Source organism: Scyliorhinus canicula, chromosome 4, assembly GCF_902713615.1.
Source record: "Scyliorhinus canicula chromosome 4, sScyCan1.1, whole genome shotgun sequence".
NCBI lineage: Eukaryota > Metazoa > Chordata > Chondrichthyes > Carcharhiniformes > Scyliorhinidae > Scyliorhinus > Scyliorhinus canicula.
The window spans coordinates 9,817,798-9,836,004 of NC_052149.1; positions in this window are offsets into that span (position 1 = coordinate 9,817,798).

Genomic DNA, 18,207 nt, shown 5'->3' on the forward strand with positions numbered 1-18,207 from the left:
TTCAGCATTCTGATGGCCTGCCCTACATAGTTTCCACACATGAATTGTCACCTCTGTTCTCAGGACACCAGTTTGCTGGAGGATGGTCATGTTCCTATGGACGATTCGTCCAGGATCTTCCGTAGGCAGAGCTGATGGCGTGTCTCGAGGTTTCTCAGGTGTCGATGATACGCCACCCAGGATTCGCATCCTGAGGGGGCTACCGGACGGTCAACTAGCAGCCTTGTATACCGCGCGTGGCCTTTATGACCGACCGCAGGTGGTGTGAAGATTTGCCTGAATAACGTCCCAAAGCAGGAGCCCACACACTGGATCCATGGTCGTTGAGTGTGACAAGCGGCTGCCGGAAAGAAGTTTTTAAAAATCCAGAAAGCAAAGAGAACCGGACAGGGAATGGGCCACAAAGGGGGATACACAATAAACTCACAGGTAATAACAGCAAAATGGCAGCAACATAAATAATTACTTTGCTTCAGTATTTAGCAAGGAAATTAATGCGATGGACGTGACATTCAAAGAAGTGAAAAAAAGATATAAAGACATTTAAGATAGAAAGCGGGGGAGCTCATTGATAAACTAATCAAACTTAGAGCGGATTACATCCGCACATATTTAAAGAAGTTAAGAGAAGCGAAAGCTGGGAGACAATTATGGATGTATTCATTAGATAAGCGGATGGTGTCACAGGACTGATGATCTGCTAATGTGGTTCCTATATTTAAAAATGGAAGATTGAACAAGTCCAGGGAATGATAAACCAATTAGTTTAACGTCAGTGCCAGGTCAGATAATGAAATCCTTACTCAAAGATATAATAGAATTGTCAGCTCATGGATTTCAAAACGGAAAGTTACGCTCGAACAACCTTATCGCATTCTTCCAAGAAGTAACAGAAAAGGGTGGACAGGGCTAATACAGTCGACATAAAATATTTGGATCTTCCGTATGTGCTTGACAAGGCGCCGTATAGTAGATTCATGACTCATGTGGAGTCCGGGAACTGGCGAAGAATGACTACAAAATAGTAAAAAAAGAGAGGAGGACTTAAAATATTCATTCAGACTGGCAAAAGGTGGAAGAGGGTATTATTCCACAAGGGTCGGATCAGGAACCCCTGACCTTCACCATTTACATCAATGTTTTACACTTGGGAATCAGAAATGCCATTTCAAAATTTGCAGATGCCAGGGTTTTGGTGAAGTGCACAAGGAGGCCACACGCCCCTTGGGAAATTAGCGAGGGAGAGGAGCAGAGGGATCTGGGAGCACAAACACACAGAAGTAGCAACACTGGTTATTAAGGCCACACAAAAGTCAAACAAGGTTCTGGGGTTCATTGTTAAAAGGGAAACAGCTATAAATTTAAAATCATATTCATACAGCATGGGAACAGGCCCTCCAGCCAACATGTCTGCGTCGGCAGTCAAATACCAATCTATACGAATCCTATTTACCAGCATTCAGTTCATAGCCTACAATGAAATGAAAATGAAAATCGCTTTGAAATGACGTTACTGTGAAAAACCCCAAGTCGCCACATTCCGCCGCCTGTTCGGGGAGGCCGGTGCAATACCGTGGCGATTTAATTTGTTTGGAAACTTGGAGTGGAATTGTCTGCTCCCACTGATGGTGAGCTTGAAGGCGGCTAGTGCATGTAATTTGGCGGGACGATGCGTGCCAGAATCTGCCCCCTTCCCCCCCCTCCGCCAGAATTAAGGTCCGGGTGGGAAAGATCTTGGTCGACCGTCCCACTCTGCCCCCTATTGGTGGATTTAATTGGTCAATTGAATGACCACTTACGGGCCTCACCCCACCACCACTGGCTTAAGCCAGAGGCGGGTGGGCCTGTTGCCGTGCCCCATGCCTGACAGCCAAAATTGTGTGGGCAGCTTTTCACCTCCAGAAGGGCTGGGTGGGAGGTGGGGGAGGGGGGGGGGGGGGGGTAGGGTAGTAAGGGTCTTCCAGGGTTGCCCTGCTCCCAGCCTGGTGGCCTAGGTTCCTCCACATTCCAAGACTCCTGAGCCTGTTCTTTGGCAAGCTGCTCCTGCTACTGGGCACTAGAGGGCTGGCAGTTCTCAGCAGGTGAGACCTCATGCCTGGGGTCTTGATTTCAGGAGAAGACATGCTGCTGGCCTTGCCAGTGCCTGTTGGCCCGGGTTTCGATGGGTCTTCCCAAAACAAGGCCCCGCAGGTCTCTCGCTGGCTCCCCAGCCAGCAGGTGGGAATCCAATGCCTCAACAAGATTCTACCCTTGGTTAGCTCACATTTGGCTTACTGTCAGCAGCTAGAACCATAGAAAGGATACAGCACAGAAGGGAGACATTCAGCCCATCAGTCAATGCTGACCCAAAGATACCCAGGTGCCCTTTCAGTTCTGTCGCTATGGAACAAATAAATGGAGGATAAGGTGGAGAAAAGTATTTAGCAGCATAGTACCAAAATTGAGTGATAGTATCTTTCAGGAAAATAGAGGATTGAGGTGGAGGGGTAATCCAATAGAAATCAAAATGGCTTTGGAAGGGTTTAATAAAATATACATATATAGGGAAGAGGCTTCTACTTTTTTTATATAATAAACTTTATTGTCACAAGTAGGCTTACATTAACACTGCAATGAAGTTACTGTGAAAAGCCCCTAGTCACCACATTCCGGCGCCTGTTCGGGTTCACAGAGGGAGAATTCAGAAAGTCCAAATTACTGAACAAGCACGTCTTCCGGGACTTGTGGGCGGAAACTGGAGCACCTGGAGAAAACCCACGCAGACAACATGCAGACTCCGCACAGACAGTGACCCAAGCCGGGAATCGAACCTGGGACCCTGGCGCTGTGAGGCAACAGTGCTAACCAAAGTGCCGCCCATACTTTGGAGGAGATCAGAACTAAGGGCCATAAATATATGTTAACGACCACTCAATCCAATAAGAAATTACGGGAAAACCTCTCCTACTTGGGAATTGTTAGAACGCAGGATGAGTCGATGGAGTTAGATGAAGAAACATGGGAAAAAGTTAATGTGGACAGGTTTGGCAGAATAGCATAAATATCCACTTCAATTTCTATGTTGGGCCATCTTCTTCAACCTTGCAATGCTACTAGCTAAGACATTACAAGTACTCAAAAGAGAGGAACCGACTAGGGCTCCTCGGTTCTAGTCTGAGAAGCTAGCAGGCTGCATTGGACCCCTGGACAATGTCTTGGGTATTCCAACCTTAATATGCTGAGCTACTCAATGTACCCTTCTGCTTTTCCTAAGTCCTCCCCCTTGTCTGGGATGTTCCTTGGGTGCTAACATGCCTTCCTCAACCTCAGAACATTCTAATGTAATTTACAGCCAGTGAGGCACTTCTGAAGTGCACTCACTGTTGCAAAGTAGTAAATGTGGCAGCCAATTTGGGCACAGCAAGCTTTTGAAATTTTGGCTTGGAAACTGGGGAAGAGTTCCCCTGCTCTTCAAAATAGCATCACGGCGTATATTGCATCCCCCTGAGGGAATACACGGGGCCCGATTTTCGGGTCTCATCTGAAAGCCAGCGCCTCTGTCATTCTAATTTAAGGTGTTGCTTAAAGACCCCTTTGGGTTCTTTCCACCGACTCTCTCTTTGACTAAAATATGCAAAGCAAAATGGGGCTTTCTTTCGATGAGAGTGCTGAAGATTGACTAATTTTGACCTGGAGGACCTGAAATGACTAATTAATCCCATAGATACCTCAGGTTTCACATTTTAAAGGTAATATTTTGAATATGGGTCTCTTTCCATCTCCACATTCATGGCCTGTGGGAGACTCATATATGACAGCTGGAAATAACGGTGCTTACAAGACACAAGAGCCCCGAAGAGGTTGTTCGCAATTAAGACAGGAGAGAGAGAGATGGAACTGCAGGTGATTTGTCCTCCTGCGCTCTCGGTATATGATATAATTATATATTTGAGATATATCATTATATGATGCCCATTCGTTAGCTGATTCCGCTTCTTCAATCTCGCCTCTCTTCTAATTCTATTTTCTGTGAGAAAGGTGATAATCTGTTGTACATAAACATCCTAAGTATCTGCCTGCTCACAGCACAAACATAAAACTGGACAACATAATCACATCATTAGTGGGTTGAGATCAGGCTGTCTGCCATGTCGGTAAGAAAGGAATGTGTTAAGTGCCTGTATGAGAATCCATTGCCTACCTTGTTATTATTATTCCATCTTAATAATAATCTTTACTGTCACAAGTAGGCTTACATTCACACTGCAATGAAGTTACTGTGAAGCGCTCCTCGTCGCCACTTTCCGGCGCCTGTTCGGGTACACGAAGGGAGAATTCAGAATGTCCAAATTACCTAACAGCACGTCTTTCGGGACTTGTGGGAGGAAACTGGAGCACCCGGAGGAAACCCACGCAGACAAAGGGAGAACATGCTGTCTCCACACAAACAGTGATCAAAGCTGGGAATCGAACCGGGGACCCTGGTGCTGTGAATGCACAGTGCTTAAACATATGTGATCACCCTTTCATTAATAGTGTAAATGTATTTAATTTAGCTGTGCATTAGCCAACAGAATGAAGTGGCATGAAGTGGTAGGGGAAGATGTCGCCAACAGCCGGACGCTGCATTTGTGTGGGCTTATTGTGAGAAACAATGTGACCCACAGTCCTCCTTTCCCATCTCCTCCCAGCTTCCTCCACTCTCATTATTCTTATTTGTACACAGCCTCTTCACCTCCCCCTTCCGACTAAACCATTCTCCTCTTGGCCCATTCATCCTCCTGCCGTCGCATATATATTTTAAAAATTCGTTCATGGAAACTGGGCGTCACCGGCTGGGCCAAGATTTATTGTCCATCCCCAATTGCCGCCCTTGAGGGGGCAGTTAAGAGTCAACAACGTTGCTGTGGATCAGGAGTCACATGTCGGTCAGACCAGGTAAGATCAGCAGATTTCCCTCTCTAAAGGGCATTAGTGAACCACATGGCTTTTTACGACAATGTCCTCCTGGTCATCATTAGACCTTTCTGATTTTTACTGAATACAAATTTCACCATTCAAGCATTACTCTGAGTCCGGGATTGACTAATACCACCACATCCCCAAAGGTGTAAAGGTGGGCCAGTGTGAGGGCGGCCATTTTGAATCCAAGACTGACGATAGGAATATTACCAACCGGAGGCTGCGATGAAGCAAAGTGATTCAGGTGTTCGTGTAGTCATCACTTAAAAGCTAGTGCAGAGGTACGAAAAATTATCAGAGGCAGCATTCAGCAGTTAGCATTTACCTCAAGCGGGTTCGCATTTAAAATGAGCAGCTGGTGCCTCAGCTATACAAAACCTTGGTCATATCTGTCTGCAGTATCGCAGTCAAACCTGAGGAAAGATTTAATTTGCCTTGGCGGAGGTGAAATGCAGATTGGTCAGAATGACTGTGGTGGTATGATTTGCATAGCTGTCTGCCATTGATGCAGAACACTGGCTTACCATTGGCCCTGGTCGGTCATGTGCCTCTCGACCGATTCGTTGAGACCAGTCATGTGACAGCTCCCTGATTGGTTGAGAGGCTGAGTTAACCCCACCTCCAGAGCGAGGTATAAATACCCAGAACGCCCTGCGATGGTCCATTTACTGTAGTCGACCGCAGGGCTAACCTCTAGCTTATTAAAGCCTAACTTTTGTACAGCAACTCGTCTCGCGTTCAATTGATGGTTCATCAATGACGCCAGATCTTAAAAAGGTTCCATCATGAGGGCAGTTTGGGCAAACTTGTTTTGTATTCCCTGCAGTTCAAAATTTCTTAAAATAGTTTGATCAAGGTAAGTGCAGGCAAGTTATTTCTTTCGGTGAGTGAATCCTCAACAAGGAGCTATAAAGTTTAAAATTAGAAGTAGGCCATTTAAGAGTGAAGTCGGGAAGCATTCTTTCACACAAAAGATTGTCGTAAATGCCATAAGGCTGCCCATGCTAGCTCAATCTGAATTTTCAAGATTGAAATGGACAGATATTTTTACTATGTAAGATTAGAAAAGGATATGCAGCAAAAAAAACAGATAACGGAATTGAAAAACAGAAATGTGGCAAAGTAGGCTCAAGGGGTGAAACAGCGGATTCAAGTTCTTCCATAGATATTTCTTTATAACCAGCCATTTTCTTTCTTCATTTACATTTCCTGTGACTTCTCTAAGTGCTCCTGTTCCATGCAGTTCTATTCCTTCTGCGTGTAATTCTCAATGCGCACGCAGTGTCTGGATCTTAGTCTCATTCTGAATCGTTGGCAGCATTTACATGGGAAACAGAGCATCTGTCGTTAGGAAGTTGTGCAGCGTGACATCACGGAGATAATGTGAAGTGCTTCTCAGATTCCCATTCTCGAATAATTGTTGGAAGTGCCTAAATTGGTCCCAGGGTAAAGTATTCCACCAGGGCTCCATTTTATTTGGTCTCCAATTTATGCAGTTCATAGCAACGATGGGGATAAAACAATGGACTTCCCATTGGTCACGCCACAGAAAATAGATTAACTCAAAGAACTTGCGGTGGGACTTTCAATCCCTTTGTTTGCACAGGCAGCTGCAGAATGACAGGAAGAGAGTAATAATGTGTGTCTGAGCTTGATTAGGGGAAAAAAAGAACCATTATAATCTCAATGAAGTGATCATTTTAGTTTGAATTTGAGGAGAAACTCAGTTACACAGTAATTCCAGTCATACAGCTGGTTGTAGCCCTTGCTGCGATACATCACCGTGGGTGTTGGACAGTCACCTATGCCTCACCCTTCATTGGTGCCTGTCAGCAGGTTATTTGAACACCAGGCGTGAGGTGCAGTTGTGCATTTCTTTAAACTATTTCAAGGGACGTCGGCCTCACTGGCAAGGTTGGCATTTGTTGCCCTTGATCTGAGAGGCTTGCTCAGCCATTTCAGATGGGCATTGCTGTGGATTTAGTCACATGTAGGCCAGACCAGGCAAGGGCAGTAGAATTCCTTCTCAAAAGGACATTAGTGAATCGAGTCATGATCACCATTACTGGGCCGTTATAATTTCAGATTTCAGAGAATTCAGAATGGCCAAATTACCCCAAACAGCGCATCTTTCAGGACTTGTGGGAGGAAACCGGAGCACCCGGAGGAAACCCACGCAGACACGGGGAGAACGTGCAGTCAGTGAGCCAAGCCGGGAATCGAACCTGGGACCTTGGAGCAGTGAAGCAACAGTGCTACCCACTGTGCTACTGTGCTGCCCTATGTGATGTTACCGAGGGGCAGCATTTAGATGATGAACAGGAGGAAACCAAGGACAGAATTACTGGTCAGGGGGCCGGAGGAGTAACAATTTGAAAATATACCCTGGTTCTAATTAGGTAAGAATGGAACCGGGCAAGTGTAGTTCCACTCAGCTGGGTGGCAGTGGAGAGGGGTTGAAGAGCACAGTGCAGTCAACCATAACAAAGGCTGGAGTTAAGTCAAGAAGGAAGAGGAGAACCTTTGTTACATAGGATGTCAACCATGACATTAATAAGAATGTCTCGGAGCTGTGGCAGGGGTGATGCATGTTTGGAGGAATTCAGACATGGAGTGCCAGGAAAGATGGGCATGAATTTGGGAGTCAACATGACACATTTTGGAAAGAACTGGGTGGTGGGAGATTAACGGTATGTTTGTGAGGGGCTAAGAGTTGGTTTTCAAAGGAATGGGATGATGATTTATTGCAGAGAGGAATGACACACAGACCACTAACAATATCAGCTGACATTGGAAAATATGTCGAGAGGTCCGCAGGTTAGCAGGAATAAGGTTGAGAGAACAGGAAGTGGGTAGCATGAACTTGGAGAGGTCACGAGGGGAGATCGGGCAGGAAGCTGCAAAGTTCAGGACAAGGGCTAGGAGAACCTTTCAGAAAGTTTGGCCTGCTGGGATGAGGAAGGGAGGGACTCAACAGAGGACATCAACTGGTGGGTCACAGAATTAGTGGCCCATATGTTCATGAGTTCCTCACATTTTCTGTTGGAGGTGAGGGAGGAAGGAGACAGGCGAAGAGAGATCCAAGAGGACGGTTTGCAGTGGATGAAAGAAACCAGAATGGTTCTCGAACAGGAAGCAGGTTTTCAAAGACCCTTTTATGTGGTCCAGCGGGATCTGGCAGAGGATCGCCAAACCAGTTGTCCACCATATCCAATCAAGTGTGCGACCCTTGAACTTGAAGGAGCAAAGGTGAGGACTGCATTGGTGGTGGGAGGGAGAGCAGAGTGTGGGTGGGGCGTGGGGGAGCTCAGGATGAGAGAGAATATGGGCTTTCATTCTCAAAGGGCTATAGGACTGGAGGAGGTCATAAGGGTCGGGAGATTTGAGGCCATGGGGGGTGGGGGGTGGTGAGAACAGAAGAGTGTGCACTTTAAATCTGAAGTCTTATATGTTGAACTGGACAATGAGCAGCGCCTCCACTCCCTCAGCTTCATTTCACAGCCTGTAAACAACACAGCCAGAGCAGCTGTATTTATCACAGCTTGACTGGTCTAATGAGGGAGGATAGACTCCAAGGGAATATCGTAAAGTTTTGATGCCTGAACTAGCACACTGAGATTTCCCAAATTGCTATTTTATATTTCCCGTTCATGCGAAGAAGATTTAATTATTTTTTTAACAACAGTTTGGCATCTTGAGGCCCAGCCAGACCTTTCAAAGGACTGGTGTTGAGGTGAGAGAAACAACAAGGATTAAAAGTGCCAGGACATGATTTAGAATTAAGCAGACGCTAATGAAGCAAACACCTCTCAGGTACTAAGCGCGCAGCCAAGAATGGGATAGGGACAGAAACACAGAAACTGGAACAGTGAGTTAGCTCACGGAAGATCGTGCACAGAAGCAAAGGTAGAATAAAAGAAAGTTAAGAGAAGAGAAGAACAAAATCAACAGGAATGCAGATAATATATAGAATGTAGGGCACAGAGGAAGGCCATTTGATCCAAATGTTCCATACTAGTGTTTATCCTCCACATTCGCCTGCTCCCATCTAACCTTATCAGCCAATACATTTGGCAAACTCATAAGGTATTTTAGTCAAGAAAGAAAAAAATAAGAAAATAGGCTATTTCGCCCCTAAATCCTAAACTATTCTAATAGATTAAGTTGACCTGTATGTGAACTCCATTTACCCAATTTTTCTCTGTCTTGCTGTAATCTTTATCTATACCGAGCTGTTTCAGAGTATTATCATTATGCATCTTCTTACTTAAATCCATTGCTGATGTACAGTAAGTGCTGTGATGCCATTAGTTGTGGTTGTTGTTCCTTGTGTATATTCATTCATTAGTTCTAATTCTATTCAGTTACTGTAATTTCAATATTTAGCTAGTTGCTCCCAATTTTTAGTCCATACTGTATTTTAAACTTCATTATTTTTACATCTTAAAGAAGATTAATTTTAAAATTAATGCGTTTCGACGACCTGTTTGTGGTCAAGTTAACAGAACCGTTTGGCGATGAGATTAAAATAAATTTGAGTTTCAGCATGATCAACACGAAGCTTTGCTACGTTTACTGACAGAAGGCAAGTTAACTATGTTTGGGTCAACCAGTGAGTTTGTGCGAGAGAACGAGAACTGGACTGAACATGTGGAAAGGTTGGATCGCCTTTTCATGACAAATGGGATCGCAGACAAGGCTAGAAAGTACTCAATTCTCCTGAGTATGCGGGGGGGGGGGGGGGGGGGGGGGGGGGCAAAGACTTATAAGCAAATTAGAAGTTTAGCTACACCAGGGGGACATTTCATTTGCAGATTTAGCTACACTCATTCAGAATTACCACAATCCTGAGCCCTCAGTAAAGTTTCAAATGCCATCGTCATTTTCGGATGATGGGAAATTCTGTAGCTAACATTGTTGCTGAATTGTGCCAGCGCTCTGAACATTGCGAGTTTGGAGCAGTTGTGGAAGACACGCTTTCTCAGGGCATGGAAATGGTTGCTAATAATGCAAATGATATTCAGAAGGCCAATGGCCAATGATTAAAGAAAGAAGCTGCAAGTAAAACGGTGAAGACTGTGGAGTGTTTCAGATGTGGAGGGTCATATTATGCGAAGCAATGTAAGTTGATGGATGCCGTTTGTCATTGGTGCGACAAGAAGGGGAAGTTAGTGAAGAAGTCCCGGGGTGTTAAGAGAAAGTCGAAGGCTGGGCAGGAAATTCAAATGCAAGGAAGCCGTAGTCATTGGTACATCGCTTGGAAAGTTCAGTTCAGTTAGAGGAGCAATTTCTGCATCAGTAATCAGAGAGGAAACTTTAAGGATGTTTTGGGGTTCTAAGCAGACACCAGCCCTTACTCAGACGGGAATCAACCTTCCGAAATACACCGATGAGACTATACAATTGCTTGGACGTTAGTCGACATTCCATATAACAGCAAAGAAGTAAGCGTATGACTCCTGGTAGTAAAAGGGCATGGGCCTAGTCGACTAGGGTGTGACTGACTCAGGAAAATTCAACTGAACTGGGGTGAGATAAAGTGCACAAAAGTGACAAAGGATGTCATTCAGAGCTGGGCACATTGGGGGACACTACAGTTAAATTGTTCGTAGATATAACCGAGGACAGTGCACTACATCATGAAAACCAAAGTGGGGGAGGAGTTGGAGCTGCTGCAAAGACTGGGAATAATTGATGCCATTTGGTTTTCACGTTGGGCAACTCCAATTGTTCTTAAAAACGATGGTACTGTGTGCATTTGTGGGGGTTACAAACTTATCATGAATCAGGTTTCCAAGCTGCACGTTGTCCATTGCTGAGGGTAGAAGATCTGTTTTCGACCCAGGCAGGTTGCAAGACGTTTGAGCCAGGCATATCAAAACACTTGCTAGCGGAAGATTTGAAGCGGTACATGAGCATTAACACAGATAAAAGGTTGTCCAAGTATTATCGTTTGGTTTTTGGTGGATCCTCCAGTCGGGTGATCTTCCAAAGAATGATGGACAACCCTGATACAAGGCTTTCCTCATGTTGCAGTTTACTTAGATGATATTTTCATTTTGGGTAAGACTGAGGAGGGGCAGCTCAGCAACCTGGATCGAGTTTTAAAAAGGCGTTCAGAGGCAGGGCCACATCTGAAGCGGGACAAGTGCATTATTCAGGTACCGAACGTGGAGTATCTGGGCCACAGAATCGCTGCACAAGGCTTATCTCCTGTGGAAGGGAAAGTTCGAGCAATTAAGAAAGCTCCGCAGCCCAGGAATGTGGTCGAGCTCAAGTCATCTGTAGGGTTTATAAAGTATTCTGAAACGTTTTTACCAGATCTGTCTACAGTGTTGGTTCCACTGTACCTACGCCTGAACAAAGGAACAAAATGGAAGTGGCAGTCTGTACAGAAGGATGCTTTCAAACATGTGAAAGCGCTGCTGCAATTGAAAAATCTGCGAGTCCATTTTGGTCCAGACAGGTAATTTATTCTGTCACACAAGGCCACGCCCTATGGTATTGGTTCTTTCTCTTATAATGGGGCATGGGTCCAAAACATCCATTGATTTTCCATCTAGAATGTTGCAAAGGGGTATTCACAGTTGGAGAAAGACTATCTCGCTATTGTTTTCACAGCAAAAAGATTCCATCTGTACCTCTATTGTCGTTCGTGCGCTATATGCAGCAACCGCAAGCCATTCATGAGTCTTCTCAGTGCGTCGAAACGTATTCCTCCCATGGCCTCACCAGAATGCAGCACTGGGTGCTTACACTGTCAGTGTATCAGTACAGCATTGTGCACAGGGCAGGGAAGGACAAAGCTACCACGGAGGCATTAAAGTCGTCGCCTTTGACAGGATTTGCCAACCCAGATGTTGTGTCCTCCCAAGATGATTTTCGCACCAGAGAAACTTGCCCAATCTCCAGTGAGTGCTAAACAAATTAAGCAGTGGATGGACAGAGATCCTATTCCGTCACAATTTAAAAACATTTTTTCATAGAATTTACAGTGCAGAAGGAGGCCATTCGGCCCATCAAGTCTGCACCGGCTCTTGGAAAGAGCACCCCACCCAAGGTCAACATCTCCACCCTATCCCATAACCCAGTAACCCCACCCAACACTAAGGGCAATTTTGGACACTAAGGACAATTTATCATGGCCAATCCACCTAACCTGCACATCTTTGGACTGTGGGAGGAAACCGGAGCACCCGGAGGAAACCCACGCACACACGGGGAGGATGTGCAGACTCCGCACAGACAGTGACCCAAGCCGGAATCGAACCTGGGACCTTGGAGCTGTGAAGCAATTGTGCTATCCACAATGCTACCGTGCTGCCCAAGGACGCAAGGATGTTCATCTATCATGGCAGATGGTGGGACGAAGCCTTAAGTGAGGCACAAGGATGAGGTAAGTATGCATATTGTAGGGCTCGAGAATGGTTGTCCCACCCCCGTGTCATTCGCAAGTAATGGATGAAATTGATGAGTCTCATCCAGGTGCCTCTCAGTCCAGCCAGGTCGTATGTTTGGTGGCCTAATATGGACCAGGATTTGGAGAATTATTGATGGGTAAAAGAGCAAAGTCTCACCTGGACCTGCTACACCTGCAAGCAAAAATGGGAAGGAGACAAGAACAGCAGAAGGAGGGACGTGATTATCATGCTGAAGAGAGACAGTTAACTCAAATGATTATGTATACATCAGGAATTTTGGCAGTAACCAACGTTGGCTACCTTGTGTTATTTCAAACCAAAGTGGTCCAGTATCTTTGGAAGGGAAATTGAACAATGGAAGAGATGATCTCAGGCACCAAGGTCACATTCGTCTACCCCATGACTCAGAGACAGCAAAAGTTCCAGGAAACACAATAGAAGGAAATTCTGCTGTGGAAATTCAACAAGAAGTGGCCCCTGTTGGTGGGCTCTAATTCAGGAGAAGGACATTAATTTACAAAGTTGGCAGAAGCACAATGCAGTCACAAAGCTCCTGAAAGAGCTTTTGTCTCATTGAATTTCTGTCATTAAGGGTGACTAAAGTTTGAGGCGGAAGAAGTTTTTATTTATTTGGGAGTCACAGGTTGTGCGCAAGCATTTATTGCCCATCCCTAATTGCCCTTGAGGGGGATCTGGAGTCACATGAAATGAAAATCACTTATTGTCACAAGTAGGACAGAAGATTATCTTCCCTAAAGGACATCAGTGAACCAGATGGGTTTTTAACGACAATCAACAATGGTTTCATGGTTATCATTAGACTTTTTTAATTCCAGATTTTAAGTGAATTCAGATTTCACCACCTGCAGTGGCGGGATTTGAACCTGGATCAAATAGAGCAATCCTCTAGGTCTCTGGTTTATGAGTCTAGTGACGATACCACTTTGCCACCGTTTTCCCTTATACAGCGTTATCATTATGCATCTTCTTACTTAAATCCATTGTTGATGTCATCAGTAAATGCTGTTTAGCACAGGGGTGGGCAAACTACGGCCCGCGGGCCACATGCGGCCCGCCAAAGGTATTTCTGCGGCCCACCAAGTCATTTTAAAAAAAAAAAAAAAATTTTTTTTTAAGGTTAATGGGGGGGGGGGGGGGGGGGGGGGGGGGGGCTGTTGGGTTACTTTCTGGTATAGGGTGGATATGTTGACTTGAGTAGGGTGATCATTGCTCGGCACAACGTCGAGGGCCGAAGGGCCTGTTCTGTGCTGTACTGTTCTATGTTCTATATGAGGCGCCCAGAATCATAACCGGGTGAAGTAATTATTTTACTTAATATACTATGCGGCCCTTTGTGAATTGTGAATTTCTGAATGTGGCCCTTGCACGGAAAAGTTTGCCCACCCCTGGTTTAGCATTTACAGGGGCTGTTTAGCACACTGGGCTAAATCGCTGGCTTTGAAAGCAGGCCAACAGCACAGTTCAATTCCCGCAACAGTCTCCACGAACAGGTGCCGGAATGTGGCGACTAGGGGCTTTTCACAGTAACTTCATTGAAGTCTACTCGTAACAATAAGCGATTTTCATTTCATTTCAAATGCTGTGATATTATTATTTGTATTTAAATGTCATCAGTTCTAATTTTATTTCGATGTTCAGCTAGTTGATCCCATTTTTGAGCCCATACTGTATTCTAAACATTGTTATTTTTATATATTAAAGAAAATTAACTTTTAGACGAACTCATTTCAACTACCTTTTTGTGGTTAAGTTGCCACACGTACATAGCAAATTGGAAACGGGAATTCGAAGGATGAGCTTGTAGAATGCTTTTGCATTCCTGAAAGTTGAAACAATGTGAAGTGGAGACAATTAGGGATAAAGCTATACTGGATCTAGTATTATTGTGCAATGAGGCAGCTTTAATTGGTAAATCATAACAAAAGATCCTCTGGGGACAAAATGATCATAACACAATTGAACTCCATGTTACGTTTGAGATCAACATACTCCAGCAGGTAAGAATCTTAACCTTAAACAAGCCAATTACATCAGTATTAGGAGAGAACTGACATTTTGATTCGTTAAGTAGAGTAACGAGAATTGTGGTAAATGAACAGTGGGAAACGTTTGAACAAACAATTCAAAATGATGTTCAACGAAAGATATTCTATTGAAACACAAAAGCTCAGCAAGAAAGGCCCATTCACGGCTTATTATGGAAATCAAGGAGAATTAGATCGACAGAAGAGGTTTTGAATAAGGAAAAATAATAGTGTGCCTGAGGACTGGAAGCGTTTTAAAAACCAACAAAGGGTGACCAAAAAGTTGACAGAAAAAAGAAAAAAATGGAATATGAAAGTAATCTGTCCAGGAATCTGAAAACAGACTGCAAGAGCTCGTACAAGTGAATAAAAAGGAGCCTGGAAGTAAATGTTGGTTCCTTGGAGGCAGCCTAAGGAGGAAGGTAGAATGGCAGCCATTTTGAACAAAGATTTTGGGCGCAATTCTCCGCTCCCCCACACCGGGTGGGAGAATCGCTGGGGTGCCGGGCGATTCCCACCACGCCACCCCGGCACCCGCACGCGATTTTCCCACTCCCCCCAAAACGGCGTGCCGCGTTTTACGACCGGCCGCTCGGAGAATCGCCGCTCGCCGTTTCTAACGGGCGAGCGCCGATTCTCCGGCCCGGATGGGCCGAGCGGCCTGCCCAATACGACGGGTTCACGCCAGCGCCAACCACACCTGGTCGCTGCCGGCGTGAACAGCGCGCGAATGCTGTGTGGGCGACCTGCGGGGGGGAGGGAGGATCGAGCACCGGGGGGGCACTCAGTAGGGGTCTGGCCCCGATCGGTGCCCATCAATTGGCAGGCCGGCGTCTCTAAAGGACGTACTCTTTTCCTTCGCCGCCCCGCAAGATCAATCCTCCATGTCTTGCGGGGCGCCCACGGGGAGGACGGCAACCACGCATGCGCGGGTTGGCGCCGACCAACCTGCACATGCGTGGGTGACATCATTTATGCGGTGTCAGCCGCATAATTTACGTGGCGCCGCTTTCAAGTGCCGCTAATAACTGGCGCGCGTAAATTACATGACGCCGCTCCTAGTCCCCCGGGGGTGGGAGAATAGGGGGCGAGCAGCGGCCTCTGACGCCGGAGTGAAACAGTCCGGTTTTCAGTCCGGCGTCGGCACTTAGTCTCCCGTTGGGAGAATCCCGCTCTTTATCTGGGATTTTCTGGCCCTGCTGTGGCAGGACCCGCTGCAGAGCATCTGGTGGGCTTGCCAATGGTCCATTGATATTTGGCACTACTGGAAGACTATGGCAGCAGGGAGGGTGGGAATATCCTGGCCTTTTTGTCTATCTTAAAATTGGAGGACACAAATTACAGTGGCAGAAATAGAGAGAAGCCCAGGGGTCAATAAGCGTGAAGAACCAAAGGTAACTAATATCAGAAGAGAAACCAAAGGCAAACAAATCCCGAGATCTTGATGGCCTAAACCCTGGGGTTCTAAAAGAGATAACTGCACTGGTTTTGATTTTCCAAAATTCCCCAGATTCTAGGACAGTCCTGGTGGATTCATGGTTCGCAAATGTAACACTCTATTCAGGGCGAAAGAAAACAGGGAACTACATGGAAGTTAGTCAGCCATGAGGAAGATTCTGGAACCTATTATTAAGGAAGTCTTAACAATACCATTAAAAAACTAATATATGATTAGGCAGCCTACGTTTAAGAAAGGGGAATTCTGTTTGACAAAATTATTAGAGCTTTTGAGGATGTAATAAGGAGGGTAGATAAAGAGGAAATGGTAAATGTAGTATACCTGGATTTACAAAAGGAATTCAAGAAGGTCCCACACAAATGGTTAATACAAAAGAAAAGGGCTAATGGAGTTGGGGATGATATACTAGTATAATAGAAGATTGGTTAATGAACAGAAAATAGAGGGCAGGGTTAGATCAGGCATTTTCATGTTGACAAGCTGTGGCTAGTGGAATGCCTCAAGGGTCAGTGCTGAAGACTCAGCTATTTACAATCTTTATTGATGACTTTGATGAGGAGAATGTGATTGCACCAGAAAGGGTGCAGAGGAGATTCACCAGGATGTTGCATGGGCTGTTGTTTTTCAATGATGAAGAGAGGCTGGTTAAGCCTGGCGTTGTTTTCCTTGGAGCAGAGGAGGCTGAGGGGGGACCTGATTGAGGTGCAAAAAATTATGAGGGACATAGATAGGATAGATAGGAAGAAACCTTTCCCTTTACTAGCATATCATCCCCAACTCCATGAGCCCTTTTCTTATGTATTCACCATTTGTGTGGCACCTTCTTGAATTCCTCTTGTAAATCCAGGTATACTACATCTACTATGTCCCCTTTATCTACCCTCCTTATCCTCAAAAGCTCTAATAATTTTTTCAAACACAATTTCCCTTTCTTAAACGCAGGGGGCATAGATTTAAGGTAAGGTCCGAATACGTAGAGGGGATTCCAGGGGAAACCTTTTCACCCAGAGGGTGGTGAGAATCTGTAACTCACTGCCTGAAAGGGTGGTAGAGGTCGTGTAGGATTCACTAAGGCAGCATGCATTGACCGGGCAGGTAGAAAACAAAGGTTAGGTTTATTTACGATATACAATATCTCCACTCCCCAAAGGGCCTCCCTCCCCGACTTGCACCCAAGTCGGGGTTGTTACCTAGTGATCTAATTCCTTGTTAAGGGGAATCCCTTCTCCCTCATTACCAGGGAAGCTCATATTCAGTGGAGGTCACGAGGAATCTGAAAATCCTGATGCATTGACCTTCACACGGGTTATAACAGGTGAGAACCCTCACAACATTGAAGAAGCGTTTAGAAGAGCAATTTAAATGCCATAGCATACAAGGCTACGGACCAAGTGCTGGGAAATGAGGTGAGAATAGATGGGTGCTTGACGGCCGGCACCAACATGGTGGGCCGAGCGATCACTTGCTGTGATGTAACCAGGGGTAATGTATCCAGTTTTGCTGATGATTCAAAGCTAGTTGGGGACGTGAGCTGTTTCCACTTCCCCCTGCGTCTGACAAGTTGCTTCCTGATTTCCCATCTACCAAAGGTTCACGGCGGGTTCATTCTTCTGTTCCAGTCCAGGCGCCATGTTGGAGCTGTGCTCCCGATCCCACAATTAATTGTTTGCAGTCTTTGAAAGCACTGGCATTCTGATTTTCGTTGTCAGACAAGGTGAGCAGAGGGAAATCACAGAGGATCTCCACTGTAATAGACTCCACCAGATCAAATCAGCATCCGGTTCAACAGACATACCAATTCCCTCCACATTATTTTTCTCACATTATGCCCCAAAACAATGAGAACTGTGCTCACCCCGCTTTCTTCAATCAGTGCGTTCACCCTACACGGCACTGGAGGGTGTGCAGAGGAGATTCACCAGGTTAATCCCACGGCTGAAGGGGTTGGATTATGAGGAGAGGTTGAGTAGACTGGGACTGTACTCATTGGAATTTAGAAGGATGAGGGGGGATCTTATAGAAAGATATAAAATTATGAAGGGAATAGATAGGATAGATGCGGGCAGGTTGTTTCCACTGGCGGGTGAAAGCAGAACTAAGGGGCATAGCCTCAAAATAAGGGGAAGTAGATTTAGGACTGAGTTTAGGAGGAACTTCTTGACCCAAAGGGTTGTGAATCTATGGAATTCCCTGCCCAGTGAACCAGTTGAGGCTCCTTCATTAAATGTTTTTAAGGTAAAGATAGATAGTTTTTTGAAGAATGAAGGGATTAAGGGTTATGGTGTTCGGGCCGGAAAGTGGAGCTGAGTCCACAAAAGATCAGCCATGATCTCATTGAATG